This window comes from Heterodontus francisci, chromosome 6 (assembly GCF_036365525.1).
Source record: "Heterodontus francisci isolate sHetFra1 chromosome 6, sHetFra1.hap1, whole genome shotgun sequence".
Lineage (NCBI taxonomy): Eukaryota > Metazoa > Chordata > Chondrichthyes > Heterodontiformes > Heterodontidae > Heterodontus > Heterodontus francisci.
Window position 1 is genome coordinate 152,592,468 of NC_090376.1, and position 19,118 is coordinate 152,611,585.

Sequence of the window (19,118 nt, forward strand, 5' to 3'; positions counted from 1 at the left end):
ACCACAGGTCACATGGAGCTCCACAGTAGGAGTGGACTGATGGACTAGATGGAATGCTCATTATCCTCTAATTACTCTTCTCTCGCACAGGTTAGACAGTTCAAGAGACTAGGCTTCTCTGAGGAGGAGCAAGGAGCCTCATAGGATGCACCATCACATTGTTCCCCTGTGCCTTCCACCAGCACAGATACTCTCACGTCAGTGGGTGCGGGTTCGCGAATCGATCTGAGGTCACAATCTGGTAAGCACAGCACAGACGTGCCCAAGCAGCTGACCGAGCAGTGTCACCGCCAGGTCCTTGGACGCCTCAGATGAGTAGGAGGTGCAAGTGTGCTTTGAAAGGGAGGAGAAGTGGCTGCCTGAAGCATTTAGGGGCTCCTCTCAGGGCACTTCTAAAGTGCACAGCATAACTTCGGCCCCTCTGTCAGCGCCTCACTCAGTGGCAATGATGGAGGAGACTCCTGCACCTTTGCAGGAGGCCCTCAATGTGCTGGGGCCCTTTAAGTTTCAAGCAGGCTGAGGATTACAGCCAAGGTCATCTGAAGCCACAGAGCAGCAAAGTCAGCCGCCTGCCTCCACTTCAGTTGGCAGCACGGGTGGAGCACCACTTAGGAGCATACGTAAGAAATTTAAGAAGAGCGATTAGCAGCACTTGGGGTTCACAGGTTACTTTTATTGGATCCATGGAGCCTTGTAAATATTTGTAAAACCATTACATTTCTGATGTTGCAAGGCTTGTGTTCTCCTTGCATTTCTTGGGAGGTTGTTTGTACCTCAGGAGCTCCGTCAAAGGGTTTAATGGGTGGGACCACACCACGTGAAATCGAGGCTCTCCCCATGCGACAGTGTCTAGTCTAACTGGGACCAGGTAAATGCTAAGGTTAATGAAGGAGGAGGCATGAGGGCTACAGAGTACAGATGCTTTATTGCATTGCATACATCTGATCATGTGAACCGTTCCTGTATGAGTGCGTTCTGAGCCTCCCTTGCGTGTACAGCATGGTGCCTTGCCTGTGATACCTGGGGCTCTGCAGCATCTTGCACCTGGTCATCATGTTCCTCCATCTCCTCATCAGAGGAGGCATTGTGCTCAGCAATATCCTCAGTGTTCAATTGCTTTCCCCTTTGGAGCGCCAGCTTGTGTAGGGCACAGACACCACAATGACACAGCAGACCCTTGCTGGGGCATAATGTGGGGCTCCACCAGATCTGTCTAGGCATCAGAACTGCATCTTCATAAGCCGTATGGCCTGCTCAGTGGTCGCTCAAGTTGTCCCATGGCAGGTGTTGTATCACTTCTCTGCATGAGTGCCAGGGTTCCTCACAGGCATCAGTACCCACGTCTTCGATGGGTAGCCCTTATCACCCAGTATTCATCTTTGAAGGCGCACAGGGGCTATAAAAAGCTCTGGCACCTGGGACAGCCTTTGTGTGTAGGCATTGTGGCTGCTTCCCGGTAACTGTGCACACACCTGCAGGAAATGTTTGTGGTGGTCACAGACCAGTTGTACGTTGAGCGAGTGGAAGCCCTTTCTGTTGATGAAGGCTGCAGGCTGGTCAGTGGGAACCTTGATGGTCACATGTGTGCAGTCGATGACACCCTGTACCTGAGGGAAATCCAGCAATGGCCCTAACACTGTAGCCCTCTCAGCCTGACAATCTGTGTTGGTACAGAAGTGCACATACTGGCTGGCCCTCTTGAAGATGGCATTGGCGACTATCTTGATGTAGCGATAAGCCACACACTGGGAGATCCCACACATCTCTCTGGTAGATCCCTGGAATGATCCTGAGGTGTAGAAATTCAGTGCTGCGGTGACATTCAGCACCACTGGCATTGGGTGGCCATCACTCCCCATGGGACTCAGCTCGTCCTCCAGCATTACACACAGCTCTGTGACTGCAATCCTGGAGAGGTGGCGTCTTCGGCAACACTGCTGCTCTGACATCTGTAGGTGTTTGTAGACCCTCTCTGGTAGGTAACCTCTTCTATACACAGGAAGCTGATAGCGTCACACTCTTACTGGAGGATGCGCAAACTGAGTGAATGAAGCTCATGGCATGTAGACTCACTCAATCTCCAGGGCCTCCTTCCACCCCTTCTTCTACCCACACAAGTGCTAGTGTCAATATGCCTCTTTAGTGGTATGTCCCCCTAGCTCTGGCACCTTTTCCCCTTCTCCCCACTGTCTATCCAATGCCTGCAATGTTCCACCCTCCCTGCCAAGGCTCACCAGTACTCACGATGGCTGCCATTTGCAGCCAAAACTGACCTCCCACTTGCTCTCCACCTCATTACACCTGGAAAGACTCTAAAGCCCCATGGTTTACGTGCAGGTCTGGAAAGATCCGAAAACCCTTGTAAAATTTATGTTAGGTGCCTTCTAAAGAAGCCCAATTACCCACCTTCTGGGTGAGGCATGACATCCTCCTGCCATGCCAACTAGCCTTCACAATGCCCAGATCCGATGTGCAGTTGTTATAGGAGATTCCATGGTTAGGGGGACAGATAGGCCTTTCTGTAACCATCATAGCGAGTCTCGCGTGGTGTGTTGCCTCCCTGGTGCCAGGGTAAAGGACTTCATGGAGAGGGTGCAGGATATTCTGCAGATGGAAGGGAGTGAGCCAGACGTTGTGGTACACTTTGGTACCAACGACACAGCAAGGGCAGGTATTGAGGTCCTACAGTCAGATTTTTGAGGGAGTTACATGTGCTTTGGATAAAGGGGAACCGGTGGATGTATTGTACTTACATTTCCAGAAGGCATTTGATAAGGTGCCACATCAAAGGATATTGCAGAAAATAAAAGCTCATGGTGTCGGGGGTAACATATTGGCATGCATAGAAGATTGGCTAGCGAACAGGAGGCAGAGAGTAGGCATAAATGGGCCATTTTCTGGTTGGCAAGATGTAACGAGTTGTGTGCCACAGGGATCTGTGCTGGGGCCTCAACTTTTTTACAATTTATGTAAATGACTTCGATCAAGGGACCGAAGGTTTTTGCTGATGACACAAAGATAAATAGGAAAGTAACTTGTGAAGAGGACATAAGGGGGCTACAAAGGGATATAGATAGGTTAAGTGAGTTGGCAAAGACCTGACAAATGGAGTATAATGTGGGAAAGTGAGAAATTGTCCACTTTGGCAGGGAGAAGAAAAAAGAAGCATATTATCTAAATGGTGAGAGATTGCAGAGCTCTGAGATGCAGAGGGATCTGGGTGTCCAAGTGCATGAATCGCAAAAGGTTAGTATGCAGGTACAGCACGTAATTAGGAAAGCTAATAGAATGTCATCATTCATTGGGAATTGAATACAAAAGTTACGCTTCAGCTATACAGGGCATTGGTGCAACCACATCTGCAGTACTGTGTACAGTACTGGTCTCATTAATTAAGGAAGGATGTCAATGCATTGGAGGCAGTACAGAGAAGATTTACTAGACTAATACCTGGAATGGGTGGCCTGTCTTACGAGGAAAGATTGGACAGACTAGGCTTGTATCTGCTGGAATTTAGACGAGTAAGAGGTGACTTGATTGAAAGATATAAGATCCAGAGGGGTCTTGACAGGGTGAATGTGGAAAGGATGTTTCCCCTTGTGGGGAATCTAGAACTAGGGGTCACTAATTTAAAAAAATAAGGGGTCACCAATTTAAGACAGAGATGAGGAGAAATTTTTTCTCTCAGAGGGTCATGAGCCTTTGGAATTCTCTTCCTCAAAAGGCAGTGGAAGCAGAGTCTTTGAATATTTTTAAGGCAGAGGTAGATAGATTCTTGATAGGCAAGGGGGTGAAAGGTTATCAGGGGTAGGTGGAAATGTGGAGTAATCATTCAGCCATGAACTTATTGAATGGCGGAGCAGGCTCGAGGGGTCGAGTGGCCTACTCCTGCTCCTAATCCGTATGTTCGGATGTTTCAGGAGCCAGGGAGGAAGCTAAAAAGTAGCACCTCTAAGGTTGTAATCTCTGAATGACTCCCAGTGCCATGTGCTAGCAAGAGTAGAAAAAGGAAGAAGGGGAGGATGACTGCATGGCTCGAAGCGTGGTGCAGGGCAGAGGGCTTCAGGTCCTTGGGTCATTGGGACCAGCTCTGGGGTAGGAGGCACCTCAACAGGACTGGGACCAGTGTAATTGTCGGGAGGTTCCTTAGTGTGGTTCGGAGGGTTTACACTAAATTGGCAGAGGGTTGGGCACCAGCATATATAAGTAGAAAAGAGGAATAAGGTGCAGAAAGGAGTGAGGGTGTTTGATAGTACTGGAGAAGGAAGTTGTACCATATTAGATAGGAGCAGACTGAAAAGGAATACAAGGAATGCAAAGACAGTTTTAGAATGCATGTATGTAAACGCACAAAGTATGGTGAATAAGGTTGGTGAGCTACAAGCACAAATAGCCACGTGGGAATATGATGTAGTGGCAATGATGGAAATGCGGCTTAAAAATGGTGAGGACTGGGCATTTAATATTCAAGGATACAAAGTGTTCAGAAAAGATGTAGAAGGAAAAAAAGTGGGGTGAGGTGGCAGTACTGATTAGGGAAGACATTGTAGTGTTGGAAAGAGGGGATGTCCTTGAGGGCACAAAGACAGAATCCATTTGGTTAGAGTTGAGAAACAAAAAGGTAATGATCACACTATTGGGGGTATTCTATAGGCCTTCAAATAGTGAGAGAGAGATAGAAGAGCAAATCTGCAGGGAAATCACAGAATGTGCAAGAACTAAAGAGTGATATTGGGGGACTTTAATTACCCAAATATCAATTGGCATAACGTAGGAGCAAGGGGAAAGGATTGGAACGAATTTCTGAATGTGTTCAGGAGAACTCACTTGACCAGTATGTTCTCAGCCCAACTGGAAAGGAGGCATTGCTGGATCTGGTGCTGGGAAATGAGGTGGGCCAAGTGGACAAGTGTCTGTGAGGGAAAACTTGGGTAAGAGTGATCATCATAATGAGATGAGAGGGGATCTCGCCAGGGTAAAATGGAACCAAATATTGGTAGAAAAAAACTGTAACGGATTAATGGGTGATCTTTAAGGAGGAGATGTTTCAGGTACAGGCTGGGAACATTCCAACAAGGGCAAAAGGTAAGGGAACAAAAGCCAGGGCTCATTTGATGACAAGGGAGATAGAGAATATGATGAAACAAAAAAGATGGTGTATGATGCATGTCAAGCATCATATTCAAGCGAGAACCAGGCCTAATGGTGTGGCGCTGTGGCTAGCACTGCAGCCTCACAGCTCCAGCGACCTGGGTTCGATTCTGGGTACTGCCTGTGTGGAGTTTGAAAGTTCTCCCTTTGACTGCATGGGTTTCCTCCCACAGCTAAAGAATTGCAGGTTGATAGGTAAATTGCTCCTAGTGGAGGTAGGTGGTAGGAGAATTGTGAGGATGCAGTAGTGAATATGGGATTAATGTAGAATTAGTATAAAATGGGTGGTTGATGGTTGGTGCAGTGGGCCAAAGGGCCTGTTTCAGTGCTGTATCTCTTAATAAAATATAAAAATCAAATAAATAAAGTTTCTAATAAAATAAGTTAAGAAGGGAAGTGAAGAGGAAAATATGACTGGCAAAGGGAGGATATGAGAATAGACTGGCACTTAGGATAAAAGGGAACCCAAAAATCCTCTACTGGCATGTGAATAATGTGAGTATTAAGAGGTGGGGTGAGTACTTTGTGTTGGTATTTACTGAGGAAGAGGATGCTGACAAAATATCAGTTGAAGTGGAGATGATAGAGGTAATGAATGGGGTGAAACTTGTTAGGTAGGATGTACTGGAAAGGCTGGCTATGCTGAGAGTGGATAAGTCACCTGGTCTGGATGGCTTGCATCCCAGGTTGTTAAAGGAAGCGAGAGTGAAGATAGCAGAAGGGCTTGCCATAACCTTCCAATCTTCCCTAGATATGAGGACATGCCAGAGGATTGGAGAGTGGCAAATGCGACACCCTTTTTCAAAAGCAGTGAGGTCATGGTGGATTTTTATAAAGCTCTGTTTAAGTCACAACAAGAGTATTGTGTCCATTTCTGGTCACCACACTTTAGGAAGAATGTGAGGGTCTTGAGAGGGTGCAGAGGAGATTTACCAGAATGGTTCCAGGGATGAGGGATTTTAGCTACAAGTTTAGTTTGGAGAAGCTGGGGTTGTTCTCCTTGGAGCAAAGGAGATTGAGGGGAGATTTGATCAAGGTGTACAAGATTCTGACAGATTTGGATGGGGTAGACAATGAAAAGCTGTTCCGATTAGCTGATGGTGCAAGGACTAGAGGGCACAGATTTAAAGTTTTGGGCAAGAGATGCAAGAGGGAATGTGAGGAAAAACTATTTTACACAGCGAGTGGTAATGACCTGGAACACACTGCCTACGAGGGTGATGGAAGCGTAGACGATGAATGATTTCAAAAGGAAATTGGATGGGCATTTGAGGGGAAAAAACTTACAGGGTTACGTGGATAAAGCTGGGAAATGGGACTGATTGGATAGCAGGCATGGATGTAATGGGCAAAATGGCCTTCTATTGTGCCATTATGATTCTATGAGCCTATGGCTTCCATTCCAACCTCTTCCGACACAATAGTCCGACCCCACCCACCTCCTGGCCTGCCTCCAATGGGCTGGGAAAGCTCAGCCCAACTTTTCAGTTCTTTTATCAGAACAGCCACTGGAAGCAGTTTCTCCTTATTTACTCTTCAAAAACAACTTCATGATTTTGGATGACACTATTAAATCTCCCCTTAATGTTCTCTGCTCCAGAGAGAACAATCCTTGCTTCTCCAGTCTCTCCATATAACTGAAGTGCCTCATCCCAGGTACTATTCTAGTAAATCTCCTTTCCATACTCTCCAAGGCATTGTTCCTAAAATGTGGTGCCCAGAATTTGATTAAGTTCTCCAGCTGATGCCTAACCAGTGATTTATAAAGGTAGAGGATGACTTCCTTGCTATCATTCTCTACACCTTTATTTATCGATGCAATGATCCCATATGCTTTTTAAACTGCCTTGTCAACAACTTAAAAGATTTGTGTAAGTAAACCCTAGGTCTTTCTGTTCCTGCACCCCCTTTAAAATTGTACCATTTAGTTTATATTGCCTCCTTATTTTTTTAAAATGCATCACTTCACAATTCTCTGTGTTAAGTATTATCTGCCATGTACCTGCCCATTTCAACAGCCTGTCTATATCCTGCAGAGATCTGCTAGTATCCTTCATCATTATTTGCTGCATTTCTAATGTTTAAAGAAGGAATAGCTCCTGATCAAAACCACACAGTTTGTAAGTCGGTAAGTTAACGGGTTTCCAGCAAATTAAGCCCTGGTCTAACTCCCTGTACTTAATCGTTGAGATGGTATTAAATAAAGAAAGAAAGAACTTGCATTTATATAGTTCCTTTCACAACCTCAGCAATTAAGTACTTTCAGTGTAATCACTCTTGTAATGTCAGAAAAACTTAGAGGCAGAGAAAATGAATAACACCATACAGTATTGTAGTGCGGGGAGGCTGGAGACATCTGGAATATATTTTTAAATTAGAACTAAGAAATTGCCTCCAGTTGTCATGGTTTGTCATGCCTGGAGTTCCAACCCCTGCAGACAAGACTCTAGCTACTCACTGTAGCATTTGTTTCCTTAAAATAAATTGTAATCATTGGAATGATAATCAGTGCTTGTTTGAGTTGCCCCTAATATTGCTCATCTTTTTTAAATTCACAAATGGAACAGCCTCTGTAAACAAATGGTTAGGCTGAAGTGGCGCATAAATGCTGACATGGACTTGTTGGGCCGTTTGGCCTGTTTCTGTGCTGTATATTCTATGTAATTCTATGTGATATAAAATTATGATGATTTTGGGCTAATTGTACAAAAGCAAATTTGGCTAAATAATGAAAATATAGAGGGGAAGCAAAAAGATTAGAAAGGCTAAGAGTAGGTATGAAGAAAGACTGGACCACATGAAGCTGCAGCTGCGGGGAAACCCCAAAGAAGGAGAGCTCGTAGAAATGTTAACTCGCCGAGCAGAGTGCATAGGCCCAGAGTTACACCGCTGCACTGCTCAGAGGAGCAGTGGGCAAGGAGACTGTTCTTATCAAGGAAGGCTGTTACAGATCTATGTCCCTTTCTGCAATGCACTATCTCTGTGCTGTGTTATAGTCATTTACCACAGCCTTCAACTTCTTTGCCTCAGGCTTCGAGCAGACTTGCTAGGGTCAGGACTTTGTGCAGTTTGTAGGCTTTCCCTCAACCCAGGGCCTAATTGAGTGCACACATATCACCCTATGGACTCCTGAAGACAAGGCCACTTCCTTCATGAATCGCAATCGTTTCCATTTCATTAATGCATAACTGTTGTGGAACCACTAGTGGAACATCTTATAGTAATCCTCCATGCAAACAGTCTTTACCACTGCACAGCATGTGAGAGACTGGCTGCCTGGAGACAAGGCTATTCTCTGTGCACTTGGCTCATTACTCCTCTCAGAAATGTTTGCTCATTGTACAAACTATGCTATAATCAGATACATGGCTTGGCTTGACTAGAGCCCTCATCAAGCAAGCCATTCAGTCCATAAATGAGGCTTTTGCTGCCTGGACTGGTCTGCTTGCTTCCTCCAATGCACCTGTGAGAGTGGTTTGCTGTATGCTGTCTTAACTTTTTTCTGCAATGGAGCTACCATTGGCTGAGGGCCTTCAATCAAATGGCACAAACACCACAGTTAGCAGTGAGATTAGCAGAGAAGTGGGAAAATGCTACAAGCAGCCTGCAGCCAGAGCTCTTTGGCAGCAGCACATTGAAGAGCCCTTCAGCTGAACAATTCTGCCTTTCCCCTGCATTAACAGTCACAGCCAATATCTGTCCCAGTTCTTATGCCATCTGCTAAACTACTTTCTCCTAAATACCAGCGCTGATATGCATGTTGCCCAACATCACAGGGTTGTCAAATATCAAAATGGTTTATTGCTTTACTGGCTGACACAAATGCTATTCACTAGTTATCACCCAGATATGAGCTCATTGTCCCTTTCTTAATTGAGCTCACACCTACTTTACTACTCCTAGGTGCTGCTTTCCCAGTGGAAGGCTGTTGTGGCTTAGTTGAGCACTCTTGACATATTTAACCTCCAGGAAGTCTGACCTGAGAAGGCCCAGCTGCAGACTGCAGTGTCTCAGCAGCTGATAAACAATCTGGCCCAGCTGGATTTCTGGCACCAGGGCAGGCATTGGCTCAGGGTGGGGGTGTTGGTGGGGGTGGGGGGGGGGGGGGGGGGTGGGTGCGTATTGGGGGGCAGCAGGGTGTCCGATGTACTGTCATCTTGAAAAAGGGAAACATGTGCCACTGCCATTGCACAATTGCCCTACTATGGGGCTATGGCTCAGCACCTGTATTGATCTACAGGAGAGCCGAATATAGAAGACCCATGATGTGACTGAAGCCCCATTTTTCTTTTGAATGCTGGGCCACTAAAATTTGCATCTTGGTCCTCCTCAGCAGAGCTAGGATCTGATCTTTCCCCGAGCAAGCCTGTTTCTGTGCTATTGTTTTCACTTGTTAGCTGCTCCTGTTAACCTGAACTGAGTGAACCACCCAGTGCACATTCCACTGGGAATATAAAAGCAAGCAATGGTGCACCTTCAGGAAAATGGTCCCCTCTCCATCTGTGCAAGATCCAAGTTGTCAGAAGGACGGAGGAAATGTGTAGAGGGAGACAGATTGGTGGCAATGGTATGCAGTAGCAGATGAGTGGCAGATCATTGCAACCCAGAGAAAGATGGGTAGGTGTGTGTGAACTGGAGAATTCAATGGAAACAATAAAGGAAAGGAAAATGTCCAAACACCTACTGTGCATGACCTCCATGTTGTTTGTCCTCCCTCTGTCAATCATATTGATAACAGCATCTTCCATTGGCATTAACATTTACAAGGTGATTACATTCCTCCCTGATCCTTCCAGTCTTTGTTCTATTTTGTGCCAGTGGATAAATATGTTGAAAAAGAAGTATTTTAAAAGTGCATGGAATGGGACTAAAGCAATTTTAGAGACCAGATGGGTTAAAAGCCTGCCTCCTGTACTGTAAAATGCTATCATTTTAAATGTTTCTATGCCAGATATTAAAAACAATCCTGGTTGCTTCACAATTTTAGTACCAAATGTTTCCTCCTTTCTCCAATTTTTGTGAATGATTCTTCATTGAAACATTAATGCAAAAGGCAAAATACTGTCGATGCTGGAAATCTCAAATATAAGCAGATAATGCTGGAAACGTTCAGTAGGTCAGGTAGCATCATGTAGTGAGAGAAACAAAGTTAAGTTTGAGGTCTGTGATGTAACAGGTTTTAACCAATCACAGAGACAAGGAAAGAGTAGGAGAGGGAGGTGAGGAAAGAACAGGAAGGAAGGTAAACCAGCACAGAGCCCTCTATATTTCCCTAAAACCTGTTACATATGTAACATTTTCCAGTTGTTACGAAAGGTCAGAGACCTGAAGCATTAACTCTGTTTCTGTCTCCACTGATCTACCTGACACACTGAGCATTTCCAGTATTTTCTGTTTATGCTTCATTAAATCACTTTGGGATTCAGGAGCATGACGGAATCATTAGACATCAGAAATCCTCAAATCAGTGCCAGAAAAATTGCATTAATAAAAGTGCTCAGTACTAGTTTAAAATTTCAAATTATTCCCAGAGTAATACTGCTATTTTCTCATTTTCTGACATTGAAGCTCTATACATATCTGCCTAGAGCTCTCAGACACACCATAAAATCAGATGGTAATGCAATATTCACTGCCTGGATTCCTGCTATTAGATTTTGTGCACTTATGTTTTTTTGTCAGTTCTGAAATGTGCCTGAGTTCAGTAAATTTCCCTGGACCGTTAAATAATTCTGATCCATACATATTGATGCCTTTGAACCTGAAAAGATTTTTGGCCAGTTTGCGCTGTTCCCAAAATCAACTGTTCCCTCACGGAGAATCTTCGACTGCCAGACATTTCCTTATGAGTTGATGGAAAATTGACAATGTGACCACCTAACCTTTTCTTGTGGACCTTGTGTCTGCCAGTTATAAAGTAGCAGTCTGCCTCCATCAGCCCAAACGATCAGATAATTGATATTCCCCATCCACCCACTTCCTAAATTGAGGATGGTCAATAGCGTGAGTAATTTTACAGTTTGAGCTTTTTCCTAACAATCTTTATTTATATCCATATCAAAATGTAATATTCAGAGACGGACCTGAATCCCTTATGATCCAAACTTTACATTCCTACGTTCTTCTGTGTGCTGTGAATGAGATTAAAGTGCCACAAGATTAACAATTTCCTTTGGTTAACTGAATTATTTCACACTGAAAGTTGTGCAAATTGTCCACCTTGCACTCCCTCCAACTCAAAAAGGTGGAAAGCAAAACTCAAAGATTACGTATAAATAAATTGAATGGCTAGTTATAACGTAAGATACAATTACATAGAATAAAAAGGACTACAGCAGAATAAGTAGTACTTTTACATTGTTTTAAATGGTGTTGAAAATAATAAATAATTGTTACGACTAGGTGAGAAAGGGGTCTAGAGTTCCCTCTCAGCCTTCACCTGGTCTTACCGTAACAGGGTTTAATTTTAAACACACCGTTTTTTTAGCTCCCCCTTAGTGAATCCATGTTCACTAACTTCCAATTTTGAGGCAAAGAAACTAGCCAAACAGGTTTTCTTAGCTTTAGAGAAAAAAGGTTGAATGTTATTAAACTTTAACTGTAATTCATTGAACGCCTACGGATACGCTAGCATGCATACGCAATACACACATGCAGACAGAAAAGAGCAAAAGAAATAAAGTGGAAAAGTTTGAGAAAATATCTGAAGATGGCTTTGGTTACTGTTCTTCGAACTCGCTGTAAAGTGCTTGATTGTAAGTAGGTCTTACTTTTCGTTGGGGCCCAGTATTCTTCTTAAACCTTGTTTGATGTAGGAGACTTTTCTCTCTTGAAGTTCATGTGTCCTTAGTGGGTCCAGAGACTTGTGAGAAAGAGATGGGAGCAGACAGGACAGGTCTTCTCCCTCCAGGAGCAAACAGTCTTTTCGAGTTCAAAAACTCTGTGGCTAGTTCAAAAAACCCTGGACCAGCCAGTTAGTCATGTGACCAGCTGGTTTAACCAGTCCTGGCTTTTGTGGATTGTATCACCTTAGCAGTCTCTGGAATGCACTTCCTTACACCTTCAATGTCTGGTGATCAAAATCCATTGTGGATTGAATGTGTCAGGGAATGGTCTTTTTTGTCTCTATAAGCACTGTCTGTTAGTATGCAAATATTTTTCAGCTAAGTGTCTGGCAGCCCTTGTAACAGGCCTTCTCTTCCCAACAAGTTCATATGACAAAATTAATATGCCTCATTCTTGGCAGGTGGGGGCCTGCATGACACAATATTTATGGGAAGGTGGGAAGGTAGTGCCAGGAAAACCTTGGCAAAGATGGGGATATGGAAGTCCTGTTGACCTTAATGGTAGGAGTTAATTACAATTTTTTCTTCCGTTACTTGCCCGGCAGTCATCACATTGACAAGCTGACAAACTGCCAGGCATGACAACCAATGACCCTTGGGGACGGTCTCCAGCAATTGATAGTGGGGAGGGAGCAAGCCATTTGGACTTGGGGGAGGGGAAGAAAAGAGCCCATCGCAGGATGGAGTGACTGAGAGATTGAGCTGGGACGGGGGTGGACGGTGGGTGAAGAGGCCATCACAAGAGAGAGGGAGCAAGAGATGGGAGCTGCTGGGAGTGAGGGCATTGATTGCAGCAGGAGAGAGAGAGGCTGCGATCAGTAGAGGGGAGGCCAAAGGTTTCCTTGAGGGGTTGGGGGAGCGCTCCTTCGTCCCATGACCCACAAGGAGTGCTGTAAAAGGCACCTATCTTCTTGAGCTAGCAGCTCCAGCCTCCCTTTCACTGCCAGGTTTCCTGAGCCTTGGAAAACCTGCATGGCAACTATTAAATTTAAATCAGACTCCAAATTGCACTGTGGGAGCTCAATGTTTGCTTCTTGACTGCAGGACAGTCGCATGCTATGAAACCCACCATTGCAAAAATGGCAACAGGTGTGCATGCAACCAGTTGGGGACACATTCCCTGTTTTTTTAATTTTTAGCATCTACTGCACCCCTCCATAAAACAATTCTTCCTTTTCACCATAATAACTGTGAACTGCAGCCTTCTGACTTTGATAGGTTTTAACTTTGCTTTTGACACTCAGGGAGTCTGGAGCAAAGCTAAAAATATAAGCATTATACATCTGCAAGGCTCACGTGCACCCAACATTTCAAAGCCAGAAGAGAATTTCTGATGTAATTAACATGCACTGACCACCTACTACAGGAATATATCGATCCCTAGATAGTATTAAATGTTAATTTAATTTGCTCTGTTCCTATACAAAAACAAAGTCCTTCCTTCAGAAAGCAGCTTACAGTTTTGTTTTAAATTAATAATATATTGGCCTATCTAAAATTTCACCTGAAGAAGATGTAATACAGATATTTTTACACTTTGAAGTAAAATGAAGATGTGCGTCAGTGATAAAGCAATTAAACTATATACTTTTAAATGCATTGGGAGAATTAATAATGCAATTAGATTGAAACAAAAGATGAGCAATTTAAAACCAACAATGTATTTTTTTCTGAGTTTGCTCCTCTCTCAGATAAGCAGCTGAATTTGTGAACTGCGAATGATGAAATAGTATATTCAGAATTCGGTGAAGCCTTGGCCTGAATTTACATGTGGGATCAGTAATTAATTTCACTCTCTTTCTATCCTAGCAAAGCAAACACAGCACAGTTAGCTCAAAGAGTTATATGTATTCAGTTCACAGAACGTAACACAGGATTACTGAGAGATCACCAATTACAATCTAACCCTTAATATGCTCAAAATGATATATGGAAAAACACTGACCTCTATGGAGCTTATAAATCTGCTTTAGTTGAAGAAAAAGAAATGGTCGTCAGCAAAGCATATTGTAAAATTCATGGTGCAACGATGTCCTATAATCAACTAGGAGACACGAATTTTTTCAGGGGATTTTGTTTCTCCATGTTTGCTGGTGTGCTGTATTAAGGGATGTTACAGGATAGTCTTTAGTTTATTTTAAATAGTGTACTGGAACCTATTTAAAATTGAGTCCGACCATCAGTACGATTCTTAAAAATCAAAGTTCGCAGCTCCCTTCGATAATCCACCTAGTTCAACCTCTAAGGCCCTGGTCTTAAGTGCACCCATCTGTCAAATACCAGCTGAGTGTCAGTTACCCCTAACAATCCCATGGCCTCCCACCGTGTCCCCATATTTTGCTGTTCTTTTGAACTGGTCAAGCCAAACATCTACAGGAAGAAGCGAGGTCCTGTTTTAAATATGCAGGTCGGGCCTGATGATGTCATCAAGACTAGATCTGCAATTTCGACCCAAAGCCGAGGTGGGGAGGCAGTATTTGCAGCCCCAACAGGGAAAATCTCCAGCAGCGACCCCCACAGGCCCCCATCTCCAGCCCCCTTCAAGCCCTGATCGCTAGAGTCTCTAACCCCCCACCCCACCAATCTACCCTGTAGTTTACCCTGTGGCAGGAGGCAGACAAATAGTAGTGAGACACTGTCGTTGAGATTGACAGTGCCTGGCTGTGCCGGGTTCCACGGCCGATTACATGCTCCCCTGCACCCTCCAAAGCTCCCCTTTAATACCAGGGCTTGAGTAGCTGAGATATACACAGAAACCAGGAAGGATCTGGTCTGAGCTGCGTTAACTGATTCAAATGAGAGGAATGTTACGTACAGCCTCCCTGCAGGGAGGGGAAAATCAGACAGGTTCCTGTATCACTGCCTAGTACTGCCTGCTGGAGGTTCATGTATGATGCTCTCCATGGTAAAGGAAGCTTCCTTTGTTTGTTGCCTGCATCGAAACATGAAGAAAGCCCATTTATGGATTGATACTACAACAAGCAGGCATCAACTTCCACACAGGAAGTGAGGGGAGGGTAATCAGTGGAGAACAGAGGGAGGGAAAATAAATGTTTTCTGTAGATTTGATTCTAAAATTTGTGTATAACACTGCATGCTGATGACATCACTGGGATGGCTTGCAGAAGTTATTGAGCTGGACAATGTGCAGAAGCTGATTACACACAAAGTTGAAACAGTATAATCATTGAAGCATCTTAGGCTAATCACTATCTAGTACTGTTATTTCAGCTCGCGTACTGTTGTGTTCAGAAACTTCTTGCTGTATTCCCTTGGTTGTAACATCAGCTGTTGTTAAAGCAAAATTATTTTATAAAAATGATTGGGAAACTCAATGGTGATAAGATTATCTTAAATTCTTAGCAACCAAGGGGTTGCTTAAAAGGGGTTTGCTGGTCAGGCAGCAACTGACAACAGGCAGGTTTAAAAAAAAAATGAATTATGCAAAACAATTGCCAATTACTGCAATATAAAGTAAAATGGCTAACTTCAGCTTTATTAGATCAAGAGATTGAATTTTCAAAGAGGTTCTCTGGATTGTCTGCTGTTACAATGAACGATCAGGAGAACTCCGATGGTAATGAATGGCAAAAGTTTGATTTTAATCTAAAAGTTTTATTTTTTTCTTTATATTTGGAGGGTTGTTTGACACAGTACATCAGTCTCAACATTATAGAGTCTCAAATTGGATGTGTTGCATGAAGTAGATGCAAGATAAAGCTCAACCCCAATTCTCACATCAACCGTCCCTGCACCCTACCTGAATGAGACTGACAGTTTCATAAGAATTGTTACAATGGGCCCACATGCAATAGGGACTGGATGTATATTGCCCAAATTGAACTTAAATAGGACCCTTTAATAGGAGTCTTTAACATTTTCATTCTGGCCTGAAAACTCAAAGATAAAAGGAAATTTACTGCATCACCCAGTCCCTGCAAATTTTAATTTTGATGTTTGTATTATCTGAGATCAAATCCCTGCCCTCCAAGAGTGCTATTTAAAGGGTTCATCCCCTCCATACAGATTAGTTGGTAGTTTGTCTCATTAGGCTGCTAGACAACTTCAGGACCAAGCGAAGCAGAATGAGAGAGCACCAGGCTTTGCATGCATTTCAGGCTTCCCCAGAATGCAGAAATCCATAGACTGCACTCACATAAACCTTCATGTTCTTCATCACCAACCTGTAATCTTTCTGAACAAAAGGGATACCAGTCCCTCCACATGCAGTTTATTTGAGTCTCCTTGGCGACATTGCTAATGATGAACAGGTCTCATTTAACCAGGTAGATCATGAAGTCAGTTTGACACCTGCATTGCCATTTTAGAGCTCAACGCCCCAGCTAATACCCTATTTTAACCTCGCACAACTGATCACGCATTCAGCAGCATGAAGGAGACCCCTCCCCCACCAGCTTTACTTAGATTACTCACTGACTGATTTCGTCTTGCTGTTGATTTGGTTCTACAAGTGTTTGGTGCTTTCGATAGTTGTTTCAAGTGGTGGTGTGGTAACTGCTGAGAGACTTTTTGCTGACTTCAGTGCTTCTGCATAAACCAATTGCTCGTAGACAGTGGTGCACTCGTAGGCATTTCCCTTGGGATATTTGAAGAATGAATGGAGACCACACAGAGCAGGACAAGCTGTTGGAAAAAGGAGGAGAAAGAGAAGACCATTTCCACCCAGGGAGCTCAGGGTATAGTGGAGCATATGAATGTCAGCTGTGAGTCGTGATTGACAGAGACTGTTGGTAGGTGAGTGAAGGGTTGTGGTGACTTCAGCAGTGTCTGAGGCTAATGGTGTAGTTAGTAGAATAAGGCATTTGAAGATGCATTCACTGACCTTGACCATTAATGTAAGGTTATTGAACTTCTTGTAGCACTTTATCCATAAGAATATAAGAAATAGGAGCAGGAGTAGACCATACGGCCCCTCAAGCCTGCTCCGTCATTCAGTATGATCATGGCTGATTTTCTGCCTCAGCTCCACTTTCCTGCCCACTCCCCATATCCTTTGATTCCCTGGGAAACCAACAATCTATCTATTTGACACTTGAATATATTCAACGATGGAACATCTACAACCCTTTGGGATAGAGAATTCCAAAGATTCACAACCCTCTGAGTGAAGACGTTTCTCCTCATCTCAGTCCTAAATGATCAGCCCCTTATCCTAAGACTGTGCCCCCATGTTCTAGGTTCCTCAGCCAAGGGAAACAACCTCTCAGTGTCTACCCTGTCAAGCTCCTTCAGAATTTTGTATCTTTCAAAGAGATCACCTCTCAGTCTTCTAAACCCCAGACAGTATAGACCCAATTTACAAAGCCTCTCATCATAGGACAACTCTCTCATCCTGGGAACCAATCTAAATGAACCCTTGCTGTACTGTCCCCAAGGCAAGTATATCCTTCCACAGATATGGAAACCAAAATTGCACACAGTACTGCAGGTGTGGCCCTATACAATTATTGTACTCTAGTCCCTTTGCAACAAAGGCCAACATGGCCACTTGCCTTCCTAATTGCTTGCTGTAGCTGCATGCTAATTTTTTGTGTTCCTTATACAAGTACACCCAAGTCTCGCTGAACATCAACATTATAAAGGTTTGCGCCTTTTAAAAAATAATCTGTACCTTACACTTCCTCACATTATATCCATTTGTTACCTTGTTGCCCACTCACGTCATTCGTATGTATCACTTTGCAGCCTCTTTGTGTTCTCCTCACAGCTTACATTCCCACCTAACTTTCTATTGTTGTGGGGAAAATATAACCACTCTCGAGTCCACGGGATTAAAGCAAATAAAGGTTTTTAATCAAGCATATGCAAGGGAGAAGTTTTCTGGTCACCCAAACAGCTTCTCAGTGAAACAGAATTTGAAACACACATTTATAGGATACAATCACCATTACCCATTTGTTCACACTACCCCGACACATTACAGCTTGATCAATAAACTGGTTTGTATTGCCCCACTAACATTCTCTTGCGATCTCTTCCCCTGCCTTGAAGCTGCCAGTTCCCATAGTTTATGGCATCCTGTCCCGTCTCTAGTCACAACCTTATCTCTTTGATTAGTGAAGCAAGGACAGCATGTTTACGCAGATGTGGAAGCAATTAGGTACTGGGTTAGAGGGTCATAGAGAGATACAGCACTGAAACAGGCCCTTCGAGTCCACGCCGACCATCAACCATCCATTTATACTAATCCTACATTAATCCCATTTTTCCCTCTCACATCCCCACCTTCCCTCAATTTTTCCTACCACCTACCTACACTAGGGGCAAATTTTTTTTTTTCAATGGCCAATTTACCTATCAACCCGCAAGTCTTTGGCATGTGGGAGGAAACCAGAGCACCCGGAGGAAACCCACGCAGTCATAGGGAGAACTTGCAAACTCTGCACAGGCAGTACCCAGAACCGAACTTGGGTCGCTGGAGCTGTGAGGCTGTGGTGCTAACCACTGCGCCACTGTGCCGAATCAAAGCCTACTGCACCAGGTATTCCCAGGCAGTCTCCCATCCAAGCACTAACCAGGCCTGAGTCTGCTTAGCTTCCGAGAGCAGACGAGATCAGGCGTTTTCTTTTTCAGACTAGTATGGCCGTAGGCCGTAGGGTTGTACAACTTTCCCAGAACAATGGCCAAGTATCCCATTATTCCCTGGTTCCCCACAACTACAGTGTTTCTGTCTTCCCTCTAAGACTGTTACATATCCTAATGCTAAATAATCTATTAATGTTGCCCTACTGGTCCCATTTCAGTATCATTAGCAAACTTGGACACATTACTCTCGGGCTCTTGGTCTAAGGCATTAATATAAATTGTAAAATGTTGAGGGCCCAGCACTGATCTTTGCGGCACTCCACTAGTTACAGCCTACAAACTTGATAGTGCCTGTTTATCCCTACTGTCTGCTCCCTAGATTCAGTTATTACAGCACAGAAGAAGGCCATTCAGTCCTTCGAGACCATGCCAGCTCAATGTAGAACAATCCAGCCAGTCCGATTCCCTGTCTCCATCCCTGTAGCCCTGCAAGTTTATTTCCCTCAAGTACCTATCCAATTTTCTTTTGAAACCATTGATTATCACTGCTTCCACAGCCCTCATAGGCAGCGGGTA

At 44.0% G+C, this 19,118-nt stretch overlaps 1 protein-coding gene and 1 pseudogene across 3 annotated transcripts in view; one reads left to right on the top strand and one right to left on the bottom strand.

Annotated features, from left to right (window-relative positions):
• The window catches only part of LOC137371553 (glypican-6-like), a 1,268,051-nt gene that overhangs the window by 1,102,252 nt on the left and 146,681 nt on the right, over positions 1-19,118 (top strand). The gene's annotated exons all lie outside the window — the stretch shown is intronic.
• On the bottom strand, positions 18,484-18,608 carry LOC137371610 (5S ribosomal RNA; annotated as a pseudogene).